At 47.8% G+C, this 21,675-nt stretch overlaps 1 non-coding gene across 1 annotated transcript; it reads left to right on the plus strand.

The window, feature by feature from the left end:
• The first annotated feature begins 21,461 nt into the window (after positions 1–21,461).
• On the plus strand, positions 21,462–21,675 carry LOC115898084. Its single transcript, XR_004057836.1, has one exon. It is a non-coding gene; the product is annotated as a small nucleolar RNA U3 (small nucleolar RNA).

The raw sequence follows: 21,675 nt of genomic DNA on the forward strand, positions 1-21,675 counted from the left end.
TCCAGTGTCTTCATTCTTCTTCGTTCTGTGTGCCACCGGCTTTCTTTTGAACCAGTTGCGCTGGCCGCTGCACCTGCACAAGCAAAGCCAGGGAATGAGGCTGCTGTGACTTGAATGGAGGCTACATCCTTCCAGTTTCAAAGTCTCTTGCTGGGATTCCATAAATAGAGTCTAATTTATCTGGATAAAACACTCTACTCCTGCCCAAGTTCAAATCTCCTTAGAATGGGTAGCTCCAGCCCTATCAGTCATTCGTGCCTTAGGGAAAATTATTCTTTTCTTTCTTACAGCAGACTGTGCTGGGTGGTGTGGAGAGAGGATAGGGACCCTGATCCTGGGGACAATGAAATTCAGGAGAGACACAGGAAGGGCATGTTGGACAGTGTGGAAGGCCCATGCCACTTCTTTACTGAGAAAAGTTGTCCACAAGCTCTCTCGTCCATGGGCCTTAGCTAGAAGCCTATCTGTTCTTTACCTCAAACCACACTGTCACATTTAGCCAGCAAAGGGCCCTGTTAAAATGCACATATGTTTCCTGGATGGGGACACACTCATAGGATGCTGAGGCTGGGCTGAGAGGGATCCCAACACTTATCTCTTACAGCTCCTCTAGATCGAAATGAAGAAATCGAGGCCCAGAGAGGGCAAGGGACTTATACCAGGCAACACAGGCCTCAGCAAGTTCATAGCAGAGCAGGAACTACACTGCCCTCCTCCTCCCCACTGACCTCCAGCAAACCTGTTGGCCCAAATGGGAGTCTTAGGTATCTGGAGACAAGCAGGGCTGTGGGGGCATGGGCAATTTGCTTGGCAGAAAGAGGCTCAGACAGTCCAGTGTCCCAGAAAGTGAGCCCCACTGAGGAACCAAAGCAGGTGTCCACAGCAGCAGAGGGGCTCTAGACACTGCAGGGCAGGGGCCTCGCCTCTTTGGGACTACCCTGCAAATCACATGACCCTTAATAGAAACACTGGCTGCCCTTCACTGAGTGCTCATAGATGCCAGACACTATGCTAAGAAATTTACACGCATCATTGCCTTGATCCTCCTGAGAGCCCCATGAAACAGGTGTTAATTTTTGTTCAATGAGGCCACTGAGACTCCAAGAGGTTAAGTACCTGACCAGGGTCACATAACTAGAAAGTGCTGAGTGGATTTTCAATTACAAATCCACAAACTCCAAAGCCAGTGCTTGCAATGACCATACTGATCCTGATTTCGGGAGGCCTCTCTAGCTCTCAGCTCTCGGGTTCAAGTTTCCTGAGTGGGTGAGCGGGCTGGGGTGCTGCTGCCTGCCTATTTCAGGCTGAGCTTTGCCCCTAAGCACTCAAAGCCCGGGATCTGTTTCCCCAGGGATGCCGCCTCTCTCCGCCGAGGTCGTAGCGCCCCCTGCTGCTCACTCCCACGCTCTTCTGCAAGAGCCTTTAATGCTGCAGGACCGCCTGTTACAAGAGACCCTAGGGGGTCCTCGAATGAAACCCCCCCTTTCCCAATAACTCCTTTATCCTCTTGAAAGCCCACCTGGGTTTTCAGGCAAAACAGAGAGGAAAATAAATGTTTATTTCTGGCCTTCTAGGTCTATGCCTAGGGGACCCCAAAAAACCCACATCTTTTTACCCTTCCATCACGAAACAGGCAAAGAGGAACTCTAGACTTCGTATCAGATACTAACTGTCAGATGCTTCATATCAGGAACAACTCCTGTTCTCCCTGGTCCTGCAGACTTGTGCAACTGAGTCTCTCAGGAGCAAAAGAGACAAAAGTATCTACCTGTCTTCTGGGAGGAAAAAATGAGAGAGTGTATCTATCTAGCGCCCTGCATTTGGTAGGTACTTAATAATCAAGCTCTTCTCCTTCCTGAGCCTCAGTGTTCTCATCTGCTGATTTTTTTCTTTTTTTAGATGGAGTCTCGCTCTGTTGCACAGGCTGGATTGCAGTGGCACAATCTTGGCTCGCTGAAACCTCTGCCTCCCAAGTTCAAGTGATTCTCCTGCCTCAGCCTCCCAAGTAGCTGGGACTACAGGCACGTGCCACCATGCCTGGCTAATTTTCTTTGTATTTTTAGTAGAGACAGGGTTTCACCATATTGGGCAGGCTGGTCTCAAACTCCTGACCTCAAGTAATCCACGCGCCTCGGCCTCCCAAAGTGCTCGGATTACAGGTATGAGCCACCACACCTGGCCTGATTTTTATTTATTTATTTATTTTAATTCATCATTATTATTATTTTTTTTTTGAGACAGTCTCACTCTGCCATCCAGGCTGGAGTGCAGTGGTGCGATCTCGACTCACTGCAATCTCCACCTCCCAGGTTCAAGCAATTCTCATGCTTCAGCCTCCCAAGTAGCTGGGATTACAGGCACCTGCCACCACGCCCAGCTAATTTTTGTATTTTACAGATGGGGTTTCACCATGTTGGGCAGGCTGGTCTCAAACACCTGACCTCAAGTGATCCACCCACCTCAGCCTCCCTAAGTGCTGGGATTATTGGGCACTTGCTCAGTGCAGGTACCTGGACTTCACCTGCACTACTTCACTCATATCACAGTAATAAGCAAGATAGAATAGGGAAACTGAGGGCTGGGTGCCCAGAGGAGTCAAGCAACTTGCCCAAAGCCATATAGCTGGCCAGATGTGGAGACTGAATTCCAACCCAGGCAGCCTGGCTCCTGGTGCCAGGCTTGCAACCCTCACAGTGTCTTCCAGCAGCAAGATGGCTAGGACAACGCCTTGTACACTATGAAACGTGCAGAGTCTGTGCAGGGCTGCAGAGGGAAGAAATTAGACAAATTGAAAAAATGAGGCTACAGCAAGGAGGCTCTTAGGACTTGGGTTCATCTTGGCAAACTTCCTGGAGGAGGTGAGGACTGAGCCAAATCTCACTATGTCAAAGGGTCCAACAATCAGAGTGACTGGTGGAACAGACTGCCCTCAGGAAAAGCGCCTATCAGAGAAGAGTGACATTTCTCAACCTCCCAGGAGCTGAGAGAAAGCAAGCAGGATGAGACTGTCACAATAATGAACACATTGCTTGGGCAGGCATCTGTACAGGCCAGGTACAGTACTAAGGGCTCTCTAAGAATTATCTCCTGCTGGGTGCAGTGGCTCACACCTGTAATCCCAGCACTTTGGGAGGCCGAGGCGGGCAGATCACCTGAGGTCAGGACTTTGAGACCAGCCTAACCAACATGGTGAAACCCCATCTCTTCTAAAAATACAAAAAAAAATTAGCCGGCATAGTGGCACGCGCCTGTAATCCCAGCTACTTGGGAGGCTGAGGCGGGAGAATCACTTGAACCTGAGAGGTGGAGGTTGCAGTGAGCCAAGAACACATCATTGCACTCCAGCCTGGGCAAGAGTGAAACTCCATCTCAAAAAAAAAAAAAAAAAAAAAAAAAAAAACAGAATTATCCTTTAATCCCCCAATCACCCTGTAGGGCAGCTACCATTAACACTCCCCCTTTACACTTGAGGAAGCTGGGCTTTGGAGTGACTGACTTTCCTACGTCTCACAGCAACTAGAGAAGGAGCCAGGATTCGAACCCAGAAAGCCTGACTCAGGCCTCTGCTAAACACTCAAGTCATGTAGCTACACCTCCTGGGAGGAGAGCCCCTGGCAGGGGTCATGTTTTGTGTCATCTCCATGTAGATGGCCCTCCTGGACACTCTCCCTGGTGGCTTTGCCCTGGACTGAGGCAAAACAGGAAGAAGGAGAAAGCCTCTCTTTCTCCCTGTGTCCCCAGCATCCGGAAGGTGCCAAATGGAGGAAGATTGGAGAAAGGAGGAACCGATTCTGAAGGGAAAGATGGATTACCCGTGTATCTGCCGCCCCCTCCTGCCCGAAAGGAGAACTGCAAGGCTCACCTCCTTTTCACCCCATTGGAAAGGGGGTCGAGGCGGAACTTCCCAAGCCCTCTCTGAAGAAGGACCAGGTTGCCACTAGTCTTTTGTTCCTGTTTATAATTTTTTATTATTAATTGCATACATTTTTGGGGTCTGATGTGATGTTTGATATATGTATACAATGTGGAATGATAAAGTCAAGCTAATTTTAACAAATCCATCATCTCGCTTACCATTTTTGTGGTAAGAACATTTGAAATTTACACTCTTAGCAATTTTGAAATATACAATACATTATTATTAAGGACAGTCGCCATGCTCTGCAATAGACCTCAAAAAAGGTATTCCTTCTGTCTAACTGAAACTTTTACCCTTTGACCAATGTCTCCCCATTTCCCCACCCAGGGGGTCCTCCCACCTAAGCCTCCTGAGTAGCCTGTACCACCATGCCTGGCTATTTTTTGTAGAGATAGGATTCCGCCATGTTGCCCAGGTTGGTCTCATACTGCTAGCTTCAAGCGATTCTCTCCTCTTGGCCTACCAAAGTGCTGGGATTACAGGCTTGAGTCACTGCACCCTGCCAAAAGTTTCTCTATGCTTACTTTTACATTCTCAGCAGGGACTTACTGTACCTGTCTCCATATAGACAAGTAACAATATTTTGGGAGCCAATGCGGTCCACAGACTATGCTGTGAGAAGCACGGGTCCAACGAGGACAGATGACAGGCCAGAGGCCACATGGCCAGCACGAGGAATCCATTTCCTCGTGTGCTGCCTCAGCAGAGAGCCAGGACTCCTCTGCCGTTTGGAGACTCAGGTCCCACTGCTGACTCAGGTGCAGCTCTAGATCTGCAGCTGGAGCTGAGGGGTAGCTCAGGACAAAGACAGAGCCCCAGGGACAGTGGTTCAAAGTCAGCCCCTGAGTTCAGCCCTCCCCATCTGTGAGGGACAGGCAGAGAGCAGAAAGGTGGATGCTGTCTGAGTCAAGGAGTCAAGATGGCCTCTGGAAACGCAGGCTGGGAGGGAGAGATGGGATCTGAACCTTGACATGGGGCTGCAGATGGTGGCACCCTGGGTGGCTTTTTGTTTTATTTATAGACAGGGTCTTGCTCTGTCACCCAGGCTAGAGTGCAGTGGTGCAATCACAGCTCACTGAAGTCTTGACCTCCTGGGCTCAAGTGATCCTCCCAGCCTTGATCTTCCGAATTGCTGGGACTAGAGGTGTGCGCCACCGCGCCCAGTCAAGCACCCTGAGTTTGAGGGCAAAATTATCTGTGATGACTTCCCTAAATTTATATCCTTATCTTAGGGCTCAAGACAATTCTGGGGCTCTCATGAGGAGTTGGGATTCCTGCTGACGTCACATCTTCTCAGGAGGCTGAATCACAACTTCCTTGGGAGACAGTCATTAAAAAGCAGTCCTGCTTCATACCTGAGCTTTCTTCTCCATCTCACGCCTAGGTCGGTGCTTCCTGCACTGCCTCCACGGGCCTCCCCGCCTCCCTCCCTCAGGTACCTTCCCACTTTTCCAGGAGCTGGAGGGTATTTCTTCAACAAAACCCCACTGTGTCACTCCCTCCTTGAGACTTGAGGATAAAGAACATTCTAGGGAGGCCAGGCATGGTGGCTCACGCCTGTAATCTCAGCACTTTGGGAGACTGAGGTGGGCGGATCACTTGACATCAGGAGTTCAAGACCAGTCTGGTCAACATGAAACCCCATCTCTACTAAAGATACAAAAATTAGCCAGGCGTGGGTGCGTGAGCCTGTAATCTCAGCTACTTGGAAGGCTGAGGTACAAGAATCACTTGAACCCAAGAGGCACAGGCAGAGGCTGCAGTGAGCCAAGATCATGCCATTGTACTCCAGCCTGGGTGAAAGAATGAGACCATCTCAAAGATAAAAATAAAAAGAATGTTCTAGAAGAATGTCCCATCACTACTGTAGCCACTAGTCCATGTAGCCATTGAGCACTTGAAATGTGGCTAGTGCCACATGTTGAAATGACAATATTTTGGATATATTGAGTTAAATAAAATATATTATTAAAATTGAGCCAGGTGGGCTAGGCACAGTGGCTCAAGGCTGGGTGCGGTGGCTCATGCCTGTAATCCCAGCACTTTGGGAGGCCAAGGTGGGTGGATCACTTGAGGTCAGGAGTTTGAGATCAGCCTGACCAACATGGTGAAGCCCTATCTCTATTAAAAATACAAGAAGAACTTAACTTGGCATGGTGGAGAGCACCTGTAATCCCAGCTACTCAGGAGGCTGAGGCAGAAGAATCGCTTGAACCCAGGAGGTGGAGGTTGCAGTGGGTCGAGATTGTGCCATTGCTCTCCAGCCTGAGTGACAAGAGTGAGCCTCTGTTTCAAAAAAATAATAATAATAAAATAAAAGTGATTTAGCTTGTGTCCTTTTGCATTTTTGAATGTGGCCCTAGAAAATGTATAATCGCTGAGGCGGCTCATCCTATTTCTGTCAGGCAGGGCTACTCTAAGCTTGGCCCTCACCCAGTCCTCTCTCCCACTGCCACTCTCCTTACACTCAGTTCCAACCACACCACATCCCTGCAGTTCCATGGATGTTTATCTAGCTACTCCATGTTGTTTAAGAGCAGCTTTCTCTGCAGCCAAAACATCTCCTCCTCCAGGAAGCCTCCCTAACACCTTCCCACACAAGCCCACCCCTTTGCCCTGCCCTTGCCTCCTGACAGCTGCTGCTCCTTACACAGACCTCCTAAATACAGTATAACCCTTGAAGGGTCTTTATTCCACCAGATGAGAGACTTTTAGGAATTAGGACTTGATCTAATTAATATCTGCATCTCTGACATCTAAAGCAGTGTTTGCCTAATAGATAATTCGTGGATACATGTTGAATAATTCAATGAGTGAATGAGTTAGTAGATGAATGAGTCCAGTCCTTAGAAGGGAAGGAGAAATAAAACAAACCCCTGCACCTGGGAGGGAGCAGACTGTCAGGCAAATCATCAAGACTGGATTCTGGGAACAGAACCAAGCCCAACCGGGGTACTGAGAGCTGGGTGGCAGGCTAGGCCCACTCACTAGCTCGTCAGCAATTCACTCCATTCTACCAACCTTGTGGCACGCTCACGTCAAAACCAGGCCACAGGAAAATCACACGTTCCTACAGGGACCTCCAGGGCACCTAAACCACATCTACCAAATCCAGGACTACCAGGGACAGGTAGTGATGCGGTTGGACCATCCCCAAGGTCCCCCACCTGAGAAGTATTACACTATCTCCTCCAGGGATTGCAAACTCAAATGGCTAGACATGAGTGCGGATGTGGCAGGGTAAAGACTACAGGAGGCGGGGGCTGTGAGGAGTTGAAGAGGCGGCACATGCCCAACCCAAAAGGACAGCAGCAGCGGTGCCTAACTGCACCATCAGACACATACCATCCAGATCCTCCAATGTTTAACAAGAAACCAGAAACCCACAACTTGGGTAACGTTTCCAGATTTATTTTTTTCGAGACAGTCTTGCTCTGTTACCCGGACTGGAGTGCAGTGGCATAACCATGGCTCACTGCAGCCTCAACCTCCTGGGCTCAGGAGATCCTCCCGCCACTGTCTCCCAAGTAGCTGGGACTTCAGGTGTGTACTGCCACAACCGGCTAACTTTTTAATTTTTTCGTAGAGATGGGGGTCTCACTTTGTTGTCCAGGCTGGTCTCAAACTCCTGGGCTCAAGCATGCCTCCCATCTTAGCCTCCCAAAGTGCTGAAATTACAGGCATCAGTCACTGTGCCTCACCTGCTTCCCAGTTTTTTAAATTCTAAATTTAAAATTTTTAAATTTTTAAAATTTACAATTTTAAACTCATCATACTCCTTGGTATTCACCCAAAGGAGTTGAAAAAAAAAACATATATCCACACAAAACCTGCACACAGGTGTTTATAGCAGCTTTACTCATAATTGCCAAAACTTAGAAGCAACCAAGATGTTCTTCAGTAAATGAATGGATAAACCATGTCACAACCAGAGAGTGGAGTATTATTCAGTGCTAAAAAGAAATGAGCTACCAAGCCATGAAAAGACATGGAGGAACCTTAAATGCGCATTACTAAGTGAGAGAAGCCAATCTGAAAAGGCTACAGACTGCACGATTCCAACTAGATGACATTCTGGAAACGGCAAAACTATGGAGACAGTAAAAAGATCAGTGGTTGCCAGGGTTGGGGGGAGGAAGGGATGAACAGGTGGAGTGCAGGGGACTTTTAGGGGAGTGAGACTACTCTGTGATGCCTCCATGATGGATGTATGTCATTCCACATTTTCCAAATGCACAGAATACACAGCACCAAGGGCAAACTCTCATGTAAACTATGGACTTTGGGAGATGATGATGTATCAATGTAGGTTCATGGACTGTAACAAATGGACCACTCCCTGCAGGTTTTTGATGGTGGGAGAAGCTGTGCATGTTGTAGGAGTAGGTGATATAAGGGAAATCTCTGTGCCTTCTGCTCAATTTTGCTGTAAACCTAAAACTGTTCTAAAAAATAAGGCTTATTTTAAAAAGAAATAATTATGTAAAAAGCTTTATACCTACCAGTGGTATACCTGGGGTGGGGGTGAGGGGCAGAAGGGTCCATCCCCCAGGGTCAGGCAAAGAGTCTGTAGAGAATGTGACAATAGTGATAAAACTGAGTAGAAGCCAGTCTGGGCTGGGCATGGTGGCTTACACCTGTAATCCCAGCACTTTGGAAGGCCAAGGCAGGTGGATCACCTGAGGTCAAGAGTTCAAGACCAGCCTGGTCAACATGGTAAAACCCCATCTCTACTAAAAATACAAAAATTAGCCTGGCGTGGTGGTGGGCACCTGTAATCCCAGCTACTCAGGAGGCTGAAGCAGGAGAATTGCTTGAATCTAGGAGGCGGAGGTTGCGGTGAGCTGAGATCATGCCACTACACTCCAGTCTGGGCGACAGAGCAAGACTCTGTCTCAAAAAAGAAGAAGAAGAAGAAGAAAGAGGAGGAGGAGGAAGAGGAGGAGGAGAAGGAGCTAGTCTGCTTCTTATCCTGACCATGCACTGGCAATTCTAAATGACATCAGTGATAAAGCCCAGTTCCCAGCCCCAGCCCCAGTCCACCATTGATGCAAAGCAAGCAAAACACGTCCAGAGCCCTCCAACTGGCTGCTCCTAACCCAGCCTGAAACCCAAGGACTAAGGAACTCAAGAAATGCCTGAGTACAAGAATCAGTGAAGAACCAGAGGCTTAAAGTTATGATCCCCTGAAGCTGACTCAGAGATGTCCAGGCAGGACTGGGGCCCTGGAACGAAGTGTAAGATCCTTTCCTGGAGCGAGGCAGGTCTAAAGTAGGGCCAGCCGGAGTGATAGCTCAGGGAATCTCAGAGAGCCCTTACCTCTCCTGTTGCAAGCATGGGCTCCCCTGAGGCTGGGGGCAAGGCTGAGCCTATGGGGTGATCTACAGATCTCACCTGGGGCCAAGAAGGCTGCAGGAGGGGGACCAGGCGGCCTGAGGCTGTGACCTCCTACCCTGGGCAGTTCTGCTCTCCTATGGCTGTGGGGCCCACAAACTGTCCCCGCTCTGGGGAGCAAGGCATGGAGGCACCAAAGGTGGAGTTGGAAAAGGAGAGGACTTGGCCAAGCCTACACATCAGGCCACCCTCGCAAAGCCTGTTCTTCACTGTTCTCTCAACACTACCTTTTGAAAGCTTCTCTCACGTGAGCTCCACCACCTCCATCCCTGCTGAGTGGCCAAGTCACCACGCTCCCCACGGAAAGAACCCAGGCCTCTGTCCACTCTTGCCCAGTCTCTGTCCCCTTTTGCTGAGTGTTTGATATGTTCCTGGAGTGAGGGCCATCCCATTACTTTTATATTCCACCAAGGACAGTGAGTACCAAACTGACGACCTTCATCCCACCAGGCTGGGAGTCAAGAAGCCATACTCTGTTATCACTTTAGCTATGTGGCCACAGCCACGTCACCTGTGCTCTGAACTTTCTCTTCCACAAATGTAAAACCAACAGGGCTGGATGCTCTCTGAGGTCCCTTCTAAATCTAGCATGCTGAGCTCCTCTGGGTAGATCTATTGCCCATGCCAGCAGGCAGGGGATGCCAGCCCAGCGCACAGTCCAGAGGAAACACCATACAGAGCAGAACACAGATGAAATGGTATTAGCTGTGTAGCTCAGGCTGTCCCCAGGGCTGGAGAGACTCAAGAAGGCTTCTGGGCAGGCTGAGCAGAGAGGACACTGCAGAGGGGAGAGGTGCCATGGGTCAGCTGGGCGAAGGCATTTGCTGGAACTGAGGGAGCACTCAAGGGAAGTAAGGAGCGTCCTCTCCCTGAGAGTCTCCCCCACAGCCACTCATCCTGTCCCTCTGCTCTGGGCCCTACCCCCACTTCTAAGTCAAGCAAACCCAACTTCTTGAAAGCAAGCAAACAGCCACAGAGCAAGACGCACATGCTTCTCACCCATTCCCAGCAAAGGGGAACGGGCTATAGTTTGTTGACAGAGAGAAAAGTAATCAATTTTTCATTACCCAGTGAAGGCAACAGAATGTCTCAGGATGTCAACAGTTTCCAGGCAACAAAGACAAACCAAATACACAGGCCCCTCACCTGAAAGCTGTTTCCTTTACAAGCATCAGCTTGGATGAGAGAAGGGGGAGGAGCGAGGCAGAGGCAGGTGAAACCACTTGGCAGCCGCAGCGTATGAGTCAGATGCTGAGGCTCTGTGGTTGTCTGCAGTGACCCCATTAGCAGATCTTGTCAGACTATGACTCAGAGCAGAGCCTGCAATGGGGGAGGATTCAGGCACAAGATGAGAGAGTGGCGGCTTATTCATTCATTTATTCAGCAAACATTTCTTAGGGCTCTTAGGCCCTGGGCTCAAGCCTGAGGCCCTGGTCTAGCTGGGGAGATGAGCGTGGAGACAGCATCCCCTCACCTTAGGGATGAGAAGACTGACAACCAGAGGGAGGAAGTGACTGTCCCAAGATCACAGAGCTACACAGGGGCACTTGGCGGCTGTGCCGTGGGTCTCCAGCACGCAGCAGGCCTGTGCACATGAAAGGAGGACTCAGGAAGTGGCCGGCACAGACATAGTCTCATCCAGAATTAACACAGGGAGCTTTCCAGAGACCTTTAGCAAAAGCGTTCAGATACTGAACCAAAAAACTAAAAGGAGATCATTAGAATCTCTTTTGGTGCCTATATTATTGTTATTTTTAACTCTCAAGGTGATTCTAACCAAAACAGAAAGGATGGCCCTTTCTGGAGCTCCTTCCCCAGCACAACATTGGGCCTCAGAGCTCCCAGGATGTCTCCTTGTGTTTGCGCTAACGTTTCTCAGTGAATGTCAATGGAGATTCGAGAATAAGTCAACACAGGTCCTCACAATAAATGCCAAGGCTTGTTAGCAGAGTAAACCGTGTGCTTAGCCTGTCTTAAAAGAATCTTTGCTGAGTAAACACAAGAAAGGCTTTACTTGAGAATCAACAGAGCAAGGAGCTGAAGCGCCCCGCCAGGCTGGAAGGTGACTCCACTGGCACCGGCCACAGGGTCCGTCAGGGGCCCTGGGAGGGGAGTTGGGATTGGCCACGTGGGAGCTGCAGCATCCTCAAAAGCCCTTCATGGCAACATGAGGACACCAGGGTCCAGAGAGGCCAGGGGGTTTGTCGAAGTCCACACAGCTTGTTGGAACAGAACTAAGTCTCTCTTACCCAGCAGCCTCTGCTCGCCCAGGAAGCCCTTTCTCTTGGTGAGGAGGCAAAAACCCAGTCCACAGAAAGGAGGACCTGGGAATCAATCCCATTTGCTCTGAAGTATGAAGAAACTGACGTCTTAACCTTCCCAGGGCAGTTTTGGTATTTAAAGAAGACTACAGGGAAATGAAGCCCTAATGGTGGCATGTCTGAAATGACAGCAGAGGGAAAATATTTTGGGTCCAAATAGGGCTTCTAGGTTTTTCGGTCTCTAAATGTTCACACTGATTCAATATTATCCTTGGTGATAGTGGATAAAAAACAAGCCTTGTGGGGAAACTCCATCTCTACTAAAACTACAAAAATTAGCCGGGTGTGGTGGTGTGCGCCTGTAGTCCCAGCTACTCGGGAGGCTGAGGCAGGAAAATCGCTTGAACTCAGGAGGTGGAGGCTGTAGTGAGACGAGATCACTCCACTGCACTCCAGCCTGGTGGCAGAGAGACTCCGTCTCCAAAACAAACAAACAAACAACAAACAAAAAACAAGCCTGAACTGCTTTCTATCTTTTCACCACACCCCACAACTTCTTTGACAGCCTGATATGCATGAGGTTCTCATTTTTCCAAGTAAAGAACAATTATGACCTGAAATCTTGGACCTATAAGCTTGTGAGTCTCAAAACCCAAGTACAACCACTAACTTAATATTATCTCATTTAACGTGCCACCAGAAAAAAACCTTCCAATATTCAATTTTTCATTTAATTTGAGAATTCCTTTCCTCTTTCTCAAAATAATTTAAGAATATAGATCAAAGTACAACTACGCAGTAAAGTCAATAAAAGAGCTGCCAAAATTTTTATTTTAAAAATCGGTACCAAGAAAAGGAGGAGGAGGTAAATACCTTATCCATTTGGGTTAATTTAATTACTGAGATTGGGCATCTGGTCTGGTACTGAATTTCTCAGCAGCTGAAGCAGAGAAGAGAGAGTATGAAGTCACAGAGCTCTCATTGTCATACAGGAGGATGCGGACTAATGCTCAAGAGGACACAAACTTTCTCCTGCCCCTAAATTTTACAAGAATTTTTCACATGAGACCTTATTTAGGAGACCATAACAACACAACAGCCTGCTCAAGTGTTCTGGCAAAAGCAGAAATGGTTTTCATGTGGCCTTTTCTTCCAACAACCTTTGAGGAAAACCAAGGGTGCACCAGATTGCACAGTGATTCAGTGACATCCTTCTTTGTTTTTAAACAAGAAATGAGCGTTTTAAGAGGCGAAGTCAAGCGTGCTAAGTAAATTACAAGGGAGGGAAGACCATATTAAAGTGCTCTTGGTTTCCTCTTGGCTAGGTCATGGGAGGGCACACAAACATGCTTTCCTTACTAAGGTGTGGACTGACTCACTCATCCCTCAGCCAAGCAGCCAGACAGTCCTGACTATGGAACTCACACCCCAGCCTAGAAGCACTCTAGCGTGAAGGGGTCAACCCCAGTAGCCCTTCCCAGGGTTGGCCACTATGGGGCAACACTGAGCCAGCATCTGAAAAACAAAAATTCCTTTCGCCAGCAAAGCAATCCAGCGTACATGAAATTGTACCAACCCCAAAATTCCATTAATTCTGAAAATCCAGTATTTGACCTTCCCCATAAATAAAGGGTATAAAAATAAAACAGCCTTTCTAATTGTAGAAACTGCTTCTTTGATTTCCTTTTTTTTTTTTTTGAGACAGAATCTCTCTCTCTCACCCAGGATAGAGTGCAGTGGCACGATCTCAGTTCATTGCAACCTCCAGCTCCAGGGTTCAAATGATTCTCATGCCTCGGCCTCCTGAGTAGCTGGGATTACAGGCACACGCCACCACACCCCGTTCATTTTTGTATTTTTAGTAGAGATGGGTTTTTGCCATGTTGGCCAGGCTGGTCTTCGACTCCTGGCCTCAAGTGATCCACCTTCCTCAGCCTCCCAAAGGAGTGAGCCACCTGCACCCAGCCACTTTTTAACTTTTTAGCCACCAATTCATATGAGATAGCAAAGAAACGCTCAACAGTTTTTGAACAGGAACTATGCTAAGTGTTTTATATGTGCCATCTCATTTAATTCTACAAGAACTCTATGAGGTAGGTGTCATCATGATCCCCGCTATGTATATGACGGAACTGAGGCACAGAGAGGTTAAACAATTCACCCAAAGTCACACAGCCCTATTTAGCGGCAATAGGATTTGAGTCAACCCAGGTAGTCTGATATAAGAGTATTTAACCCTGTGTCCCAGAAGACTTATATGATCTCACAGCTGAAGGAAGCATCTAGTTCACTTCCTCCTGAAGGAACACTGTCTTCCATATCCCAGCCTCAGCCTAACACCCAGCAAAGCTTTTCCTTATTTTTCTTATTTTGACCTAAAACTGTCTCAAAATTGGTCAGAGTTCTTCCTTCTAGAGCTACTTGAAAGTTGAGTCTCTCTTCCACATGAAACCCTCTCCAATTTTTAAAAAATCAAAACTAGCATTTTTAATTTAGAAAAGTAATGTATGTTCATGGTCTTTAAAAATTCAAGCAATATAGAAAGGATTAAACTGGAAAGTAAAAATATTTCTTCCACCCCATCCAATCCCTGTCCTCAGAAGTAATCGCTGTAATTACTTTTGAATCCTCCCAGAAGTTTTTTAATACTATAAACATATGCACTTTTTTTTTTTTTTTTTTTTTTTTTTACTCAAATAGGGTCATGTTATGCATACATGGTAGCAACTTACCTTTTTCACTTAACAAGGTGTCCTGGATGTTTTTCCATAGCGGCATTCCTATACATAGCTACATGAAAACATCAACATTTATTCAATCTGCCTATCATACACTTTCTTTTCTAGTACAAGCAATACTTCAATGCAATTGTACATAGCATAGGTTCCTGCAAATGAAATTCCTGGATAGAGAGTAAGTGCACTTTTGAGAGAGAGGACCAAATTACCCTCAAAAAATTGCAGTAGTTCTGGCCAGGCACAGCAGGCTCACGCCGGTAAACCTAGCACATTGGGAGACCGAGGTGGGCGGATCACGAGGTCAGGAGATGGAGCCCATCCTGGCTAACACGGTGAAACCCTGTCTCTACTAAAAATACAATCAATTAGCTGGGCATGGTGGCAGGTGCCTGTAGTCCCAGCTACTCAGGAGGTTGAGGCAGGAGAATGGCTTGAACCCGGGAGGCAGAGCTTGCAGTGAGCAGAGATTGTGCCACTGCACTCCAGCCTGGGCGACAGAGCGAAATTCCATCTCAAAAAAAAAAAAAAAAAAAAAAAAAAAAAAAAAAAAAAAAAAAAAAATTGTAGTAGTTCAAACTCAAACGGGCTGAAGAAAACATTAAAATTTTTTTTAAAAAACTGGAACTTGTAGTGATGGTACAGTGGCTCACCACCTGTAATTCAGGTACTTGGAGACTGGGGCAGGAAGGTTGCTTGAGCCCAGGAGGTCGAGGCTGCAGTGAGCCTTGACTGCACCACTGCACTCCGACCTGGGTGACAAAGCAAGACTCTGTCTCAAAAAAAAAAAAAAAAGTAAATTAAAAAAATTCAAAATCCCCACATTATTAAGTGTGGTTTTAAATTTTAAAAATTCAAAATCTCCACATTATTAACTGTGGTTTTTAAATTTAAAAAATTCAAAATTCCCACATTATTAACTGGTTTTTCAGTCTTTAATAAAATAGTGGAATGAAACATTAAGGGGCTGGGTGTGGTGGCTCTGGCCTGTAATCCCAGCACTTTGGGAGGCCAAGGCTGGAGGATCACTTGAGCCTAGGAGTTCAAGACCACCCTGGGCAACATGGTGAAACCCTATCTCTAGAAAAGACAAAAAAAAAAAAAAAAAAAGGAGCCGGGCGTGGTGGCATGTGCTACTCGGGAGGATAGCTTGAGTCCCAGAGTTCAACGTTGCAGTGAGCAGAGTTCACACACCACTGCACTCCATCCTAGGCGACAGTGAGACCCTGTCTCAAAAAAAAAAAAAAAAAAAGAAGAGAAAGAGGGGGAGGAGGGGAAAGGAAGGATGGGGGAGGAGGAGGAAGAGGAGGAGGAGTAAAGAAAAGAAAGAAGAGGCCGGGCGCGGTGGCTCAAGCCTGTAATCCCAGCACTTTGGGAGGCCAAGACGGGCGGATCACGAGGTCAGGAGATAGAGACCATCCTGGCTAACACGGTGAAACCCCGTCTCTACTAAAAAATACAGAAACAAAAACTAGCCGGGGGAGGTGGCGGGTGCCTGTAGTCCCAGCTACTCGTGAGGCTGAGGCAGGAGAATGGCATAAACCCGGGAGGCGGAGCTTGCAGTGAGCTGAGATCCAGCCACTGTACTCCAGCCTGGGCGACAGAGCGAGACTCCGTCTCAAAAAAAAAAAAAAAAGAAGAAGAAAAAGAAAAACGTTGTAGGAATTTACACCCAAATCAACCAACAGCCCATTTTCCCAGGTTTATCACTATCGCCTTTTATCAAACTGTTAACTTTTCCTTCCACGTTTGAAGACAGCTCTTCATTCATATATTCATTTACACAACACATTCTTTCAAACAATATTGACTACGCATCTTTTCCTCAGGCGCTGAGTGAGAAGCTGGGTTTGCTCTGATCCGGGAGTTTCCAGCCCTGACTGACTTATCCCCCGGCTCATCAGAAGAGCTTATGAAAATACAGATTCCTGGTGGCTGCCCCGAGGTGCTGGTTCAGTGGGCCTTGGAGGGGCCCGGCAAGCTGTTTGTTTCATTCATTTTTGTGTTTTTGTTTACCAGCTTCCCACGTGATTTAGCTATTTGGTAAGGAGCCAAAGGTAGAGCAAATCTTCCCTCTCCTTTCTCTGGGTAAAATCGCCTTCTGGAAATGAAGGCGCCAGGAACTGCCCACTTTCTGGGAAGTGAAGGAACAGGGACCTGGTGACACCTCTCCTGGTAACGCCGAAATCTACTGCTGCTCCTGAGTCCTCCAAGCAACAGCCCGGGCTCAGAATTCCCAACTACAAACGCGCCCCATCCCATTTCTGATGGCTAATGAAAGCGTTGGCCTCTCCCGACGTAGAGGTTTCGAAACAGATCAGGCAGCCTTCATCCACTAATCAGCTCCCGACTAAAGACATTCCTCCGGGGGACTGAGGGTCAAGAGCATGCGCAGAAGCCGGCGGGCCCGAAGGCGCCCCCAGCGGCTAACAAGCCTCAGCGAAACTGGAAAGTTCGGCTTCCCTCGGCCACACTCGGCCTCCAGCCCCGCCTCTCGGCCCGCCTTTTCCTCCCAGCGCCGCGTTGATGGGCGCGCAGGGGTCTCTAAAAGGGCGACTGTGGGCCGGGCGCTGTGGCGCACCCCTGTAATCCCAGCACTTTGGGAGGCCTAAGGTGGGTGGATCAAAGTTCGCGACCAGCCTGACCAACATGGTGAAACCCCGTCTCTACTAAATTAGCCGGGCATGGTGGCGCACGCCTATAATCCGAGCTACTCGGGAGGCTGAGACAGGAGACTCTCTTGTCCCTGGGAGGCAGAGGTTGCGGTGAGGTGAGCCAAGATCGCGCCATTGCACTCCAGCCTCGGCAACAAGAACGAAACTCCGTATCAAAAAAAAAAAAAAGCTCAACTGTGGGCCTGCGACCTTCACGCGCCAGCGCTGGAGAGGTGCCAGGCTCCCTGGGGCCGAGACCAGGGCAGGCGACGACACTTCGTCTGGCCTCCTAGCCTTGGCCTCTAAGCTTCCTGCATCTTCTACTTCATCCTAGGTGATGTTGGACGTGACAGAGGAGGTGACAGGTCACCCTGAGTGAGGGACTCCGTGTCCAGAAGGAAGTGGGCCTCCAGGTACCGTGCCTTTGCTTCTGCTGTGGCATCTGATGAGTTCCCTGTTCATCTCTCCAGGCATACCCAGGGCAATCGGCCCTGATGCCCAGGGGCTAGGCTTGCAAGACTGTGCATTACGTTCGCAGAGCCGGAGTGCAAGGCCAGACCTGGTACCAACAGCATCTCTGCCTTCGTCCTTATCTGGTTCCCACCTCAAATTTGTACCCGTGCTGGGGAGCCTGGAAGGTGCGTGCTGTGAAAGGAAATGAATGAATGAGGCTCCTGGTGGATGACAGGCGCCTGTTTGCCCCTGTAGGGGCTGCTACAATGGAAAGAGCATTTGGTAGTCTGTTCCAGTTCTGGTTCCCTTTACTATTGCTGCTTAATAAGTTCCTCCTCCCATCTGGGTCCTAACATCTTGTTTCTTTTTTGTTTTTGCTTTTGTTTTTTGAAACGGAGTTTCAGTTTTGTTGCCCAGGCTGGAGTGCAGGGGCGCGATCTCAGCTCACCACAATCCCTGCCTTACTGGCTCAAGCGATTCTCCTGCCTCAGCCTCCCGAGTAGCTGGGACTACAGGCATGCGCCACTACGCCCGGCTAATTTTGTATTTTTAGTAGAGACGGGATTTCACTATGTTGGTCAGGCTGGTCTCGAACTCCCGACCTCAGGTGATCTGCCCACCTCAGCCTCCCAAAGTGCTGGGATTACAGGCGTGAGCCACTGCGCCCGGCCAGTCCTAACTTCTTAACGTGTAAAAGGAGAGTTGAACTCTGATAAATATATATTGAAGGCCAACAAGGAGCCCAGCATTAAGTATTGGGGATACAGGTGAGCAAAACGGACAGCTCTGATCCCCAGAACATATGGTGTGGAGTAGGAGGCAGTTAGTCAACAATCACGTGGACATTAATTACATGTGTCCTTTTTTTTTTTTTTTTTTTTTTTTTTTGTAGATGGAGTCTAGCTCTGTCACCAGGCTGGAGTGCAGTGGCGCAATCTCGGCTCACTGCAACCTCTGCCTCTTGGGTTCAAGCAATTCTCCTGCCTCAGCCTCCCGAGTAGCTGGGATTACAGGCATGCGCCACCACGCCCCGCTAATTTTTGTATTTTTTAATAGAGATGGGGTTTCACCATGTTGGCCAGGCTGGTCTCGAACTCCTGACCCCAAGTGACCTGCCCACCTTGGCCTCCCAAAGTGGTCTCACTGTTGCCCAGGCTGGAGTGCAGTGGCATGGTCATAGCAAGTGCAAAGGTCTGGAGCGTGAAACACACACATTTCTTGAATTGGACATTATAAGCACTCTCAAACGCATACAAGTCAGAGGTGTGGAAGCTTCAGCAAGTTAAATTGAGAAGGCCTTGGAGAATTCTTTGAAAGCCCCTAAGTATTTGAGCAATCCTATAAACATATGTGAAGACCTCTGACCCTGTTTTCTGATGGAAATGTCCAGATTATTGATCTGAGCGGAACAGTCCAGGTTCCATGATGCAAGCAGTGGTGTGTGTGATCTGACTTTGAGAGACATCTGGCTCTGTTTCAGAAGAACTAAAACTATAGTTCCAGCTACTTCGGAGGCTAAGGTGGGAAGATGGCTTGAATCCAGAGGTCGAGGCTGCAGTGAGATATGATCCCACTACTGCACTGATCTCACCACTGCACTCCAGCCTGCGCAACAAAGCAAAACCCTGTTTCAAAAAATAAAGTAAAATGAAAGAATTCAAAATAATTATGCAGCAAAATGTTTACTATGTTTCTATAAATTCAAATAAAACATGCCAAATCCTTTCTCCCCCCCCCCCATAATTTCAATGAACATGTACAGTAAAATTCTTAGGGAACAATGTGAGCCAGGTAATTGTTGATCTGGTTGAGTAGCACTTTAGAGATAACTTTTATGCGTTCTCCCATTCAGGGCTTTACCCTGTCAGGAGAACTCAATTAGCCCTCTTAATATAAACAAACTGGCCGGGCATGGTGGCTCACATTGGCCCAACAAAACCTTTGGGAGGCTGAGGCGGGCAGATAACTTAAGTCCAGGAGTTCAAGATCGGCCTGGGCAACCTGGCGAAACCTTGTCTCTACAAAAAATACAAAAAAATTAGCCGGGCATGGTGGCATGCACCTGTAATCCAAACTACTTGGGAGGCTGAGGTGGGAGGATTGCTTGAGCCTGAGGTTGCAGTGAGCCGAAATTGTGCCACTGCACTCCAGCCTGGGTGACAGAGCAAGACTCTGTCTCAAAACAGTTTTAAACAAAACAACGAACTTGCTCAGAGAGGTTGAGTACCTTCATAAGTTCACACAGTTATGACAGGGTAAAGTTAGGCCTGGCACTTCAGCTGTCTCAACCTAGCATTTCTTCTGCCATGTCACGGAGTCCCCTCCACACGCATACTTTTGTAAGAGACAGCGACCAGCCCTTCATGTTTTTCTCTGTCATTTTACAGGCCACTTCTCTCTCATCTTTGTAAGCAAGCCTGGATAATTCAGCTTAAGATAAACATGGCTGCTTTAAAGCTTTACAGCACTTGTATTTTTAGTTCTTCTGAAACAGAGCCAGATGTCTCTCAAAGTCAGATCACAGACACCACTGCATGCATCATGGAACCTGGACTGTTCTGGTCAGATCAATAATCTGGACATTATAATTTTTTTCTTTTTTTTCTTTTTGTCAAGATGGGAGTCTCACTTTGTTGCCCAGGCTGGTCTGGAACTCCTGGGCTCAAGTGATCTGCCTGCCTGGGCCTCCTAAAGTGCTGGGATTACAGGCTTGAGCCACTGCACCTAATTCTTTCATTTTAATTAAGAGTGTTTATCTCTTCCAAAAGGTGGTTTTAAAACTTCACATGTGGTTCTCTCCTTATTTTCAGTCAAGAAGCAAAAAAAAAAAAAAAAAAAAAAGGATTAGAGAGTAAAACAATTGGCAGGAGCTTTTGGATATTTGTACTTATCCCATTGTGCAACACATTCGGTGACAATACAGGCTTTCAAAGTTGTTTAGATGGTTTGTCTGTGAGCATGTCTGTTCCTACAGTTCTCCAGAACATGAGAGCCCTTCATGCCTAATGTTGGCTTCCGGCTGATAGACTTTTAAAGTGGTGTGAGTTGGCCAGCTATGGACCTGGATACATGGACCAGTGGCTACAGATGTGAACACAATGCTGAGAGCAATGGAAATGTAAGCAAAGTAACATGTATGCTTGGTGAACAATCAGAAGTATGAAATAAGAGAAACCAAACCTGCCTGATTGATAAGAATGGGGGGCCGGGTGCAGTGGCTCACCCTTGTAATTCTAGCACTTTGGGAGGCTGAGGCGGGCGGATCATGAGGTCAGGAGTTTCGAGACCAGCCTGACCAATATGGTGAAACTGCTGTCTCTACTGAAAATACAAAAATTAGTCAGGTGTGCTGGTGCGTGCCTATAATCCCAGCTACTCAGGAGGCTGAGGCAGGAAAATCGCTTGGAGGCGGAGGCTGCAGTGAGCCGAGATCGCGCCACTGCACTCAGGCCCTGGGAAACAGTGAGACTCTGTCTCAAACAAAACAAAACAAAAAACAAACAAAAAGAATGGGGGGTACGGGGTTTGAGGAGCATGAGGCTTGGACCTATTAGACCTGGAGATTTGGGGAACTAGGGATGCCAGCCGTGTTCCTTGTACTGTATGCAAAAGGGAAGTAACAAGTATTGAATGTTCACTTACCTCTTTCATTCCCCAATATGAAGTAGATATTCCCATTTCCAAAAAGAAAAAAGAAAAAGAAAAAAGGAGGCTCGGGAGAACTAGAAAGCAGATGGAACAAAGAGGACTTCATTCAGTATCGGATGAATTAAGTTAGTATTTCTATGTATGTTTGTGGGTCTCCTAATTTGATTTTCAAATTGTTCTTTAGAAAGGTTTTTAGCTGTATTAAGATTTCTTAAAAAGCTAGGCCATGCCAGGCAGGGTGGCTCATGCCTACAGTCCTAGCCACTCAGGAGGCTGAGTCGGGAGGATCACTTAGCCCAAGAAAGGCTGCAGTGAGCTATGACCATGCCACTGCACTCCAGCCTGGGCAACAGTGAGACCCTGTCTCAAATAAATTGAGAAAAAAAAAAGCTGCACCAAGAGTATAATTTCAGGCATCAATTCTGTAGTTTCTTACTAGAGAAGTTTCTCTCAATGTGTACAGCACTGGAAACCATGAGGAGGTGGCAGCACAGCGTTCTCTGCTGAGCGTGAGGTTGGCTCTTGGTGTTGCTTTGCTGCAACTGTCATTTGCCATTGATGATGGTTCTTCTGTCCTCCAAGGGAGAGGGAGAGAATGCAGTCTGAGTGGG

The sequence above is a fragment of the Rhinopithecus roxellana genome, chromosome 5 (assembly GCF_007565055.1).
Source record: "Rhinopithecus roxellana isolate Shanxi Qingling chromosome 5, ASM756505v1, whole genome shotgun sequence".
NCBI classification, from domain to species: Eukaryota; Metazoa; Chordata; class Mammalia; order Primates; family Cercopithecidae; genus Rhinopithecus; species Rhinopithecus roxellana.